Source organism: Palaemon carinicauda, chromosome 37, assembly GCF_036898095.1.
Source record: "Palaemon carinicauda isolate YSFRI2023 chromosome 37, ASM3689809v2, whole genome shotgun sequence".
NCBI classification, from domain to species: Eukaryota; Metazoa; Arthropoda; class Malacostraca; order Decapoda; family Palaemonidae; genus Palaemon; species Palaemon carinicauda.
Genome location: NC_090761.1, coordinates 68,822,763 through 68,825,262, shown reverse-complemented (window position 1 = coordinate 68,825,262; position 2,500 = coordinate 68,822,763).

Sequence of the window (2,500 nt, the reverse complement as noted above, 5' to 3'; positions counted from 1 at the left end):
TTCATCTGAACTTGGTTGTATTAATACAAGTATATAACTCTAACAATGAATTGGTCCTGCGTGGGAAGTATACATTAAATGATATGGAAAAATATTTTTAAGGTCCTATGTAAAGAAATTTATAAGATGTAAAACTTGCGAGACCCTTAATACAATTATCGAATAAAAGGATAAGAAATCCAGGTTAATGTATAATCAGTGTATTGAGTGTGGGTCTGTATTCCACCTTGAATGCATTCAAAACTAAATATTATCAAGCTTTTATTAAAACGTAACTATAGGTGGTTTGTTTTCACGTTTCCTATACTAAATTTATGAATTGGGTTATGATTATGTTATTTGTGTGAAATCGTTGCTTATCTTTTTATTTTTAATTAATCCTTTAATTAGGAATCCGTTGTTTTTGTATGAAATTCAAATATAAATAATTTATATTTAAATAAACAAAAAATATTATTATTCGTTTTTCTATATATATATATATAACAAAAACAGAGAGATACATAGTATATTATACGTGTATATATTGATTCGGGCTCTTCAATTCTCTTGAATTAAACATTTAGTTATAAAGACCCACGTTTTTATTAAAGAAGAAAAGTAATGATGTTTTACTATCGGGTTTCGGATGAATATAAAATTACTAGCAATGATAAAGATTTTTCGTGGATATGGTGTAGAACATGTAACAACAGCAGTACGCGGTAGAAAATTTTGAAGATTGTGTCTATATAACGATGGTAATTCTCCTGGTCCCCATTCAATTTTCTTTGTATTAAAAGAAAAATTATTGACATTTAAAGATGATTGTTATTATGAATGCCACGATAATCATAGAGCATTTGCTAATTTTATAAATATTAATCCATATGGACGCTTGATATCTTTATATAATAAAATTGATATAAATTCTTTAAAAGATAACCAGAAATTGAATGTTGTATTTTTACAGGCCTTTATATTACTTAATAAATATGATCGATCTTTTGAGACTATTCATAAAAGCTTGTGTGTTAAGTAATTTTAAAAATATAAAAGAATTTTTTCCAAATTTTAATATTGATTTATGTAGAACTACAAATTTATATACAAATTACCATCAGAAAAGATATATTTGAATATATTTAAAAAAAAATGGATTCGATGTTTGTATTGTACGAAGGGATACAATGAGAAAAAATGTTTTGAACTTATTTGTGAATTTATTAAAAAAAAAGGAAATAAAAGATGCACCAGACGATTTCTTGGACAAATTTAAAAAATTTTTAGATATAGGAGTCTCATATAATTATTTGGATGCGCAGAAAAATGATAAACCGAATCAATATGAAGATAAATTATTTATAACACCAAACACCGAGGTGCCATTATTTTTCTTATGATATGCACGCAAATTTTGTGCCTGGAACATATATGATAAATTTGGCGCTCTTTCGTGGAGAAGCAGTTAATACATATATTTCAAAATATGTTTCATGTATTACTTGATGGGCTTCCAAATGTTATTATGTTGAACGAAAAAAGATCACTTAAGATTTGATAAAAGTATATCTAAGGTAGCGCAACCAATCATTTAAAAGCGGGAGACAATTAAATATCCATAGATATGCCAAACATCAGACCCCCAAGAGGTATCCAGTATATATATTTTCAATGCTCGAATTTATATTATTGTTCACATAATACTTTCCACGACGACAAGCACGCGGGTTGAATTATCTAAAAAAGTTAATAAAAAAACAAAATTGGATAGAATATATTTTAAAGGACAAAAAGATTATTAGTGAAATATATGTAGTTATATCTAAACCAGAACTTTCTAACATTGAAACATATATAAATACGTTATTTAATAAAGATGTAAAGTTTGATTATATTATTTCAAATCACCACAAATCTTCTAATTATTTAAATAGATAAAGCCCTTAATATGTGTGAAAATGTTATTACAAAATATTTTCCATATTCTCAAAATTTTTTTCGAGATCAACAGTTACGATTATATAAGTTTGAAGATTATAGGCGCGCGTTGGGAAAGTCTTACTTTCCGTTGTTCCGTTGATGATATGTACAATTATCACAAACACTATATATAATTATGTGATGAGTTATGAAAATCTAGAATTTTTTGGGCAGTAATTATAATCACAATAATGACACATTGAATTTAATACAGTTGTAACCTGTACCCCAATGATAGGAGGGATCAACCAATATATAACCCTTTTACAGAAAAGAAGATGATGATAGTGAGTAATGAATATAAACAATAAAAGGATCCGTACCTAATCATACTCGAAACAAAGGGGAATGAAAATAGTCCTACTTTACTGATTGTTTTTTTTTATTCTTATTTGTTGTCATCTCATTATTTAATTGATTTTAAAAAGATTATTGGTTATTGTAAAGACAAATGATATATAAGTCAACCAATCTTTGTGTATCGTAGTTTTTTGTTGGTTTCAAATGTTTCGCTTTCCCGTTTACGCTTCTGAAGAGC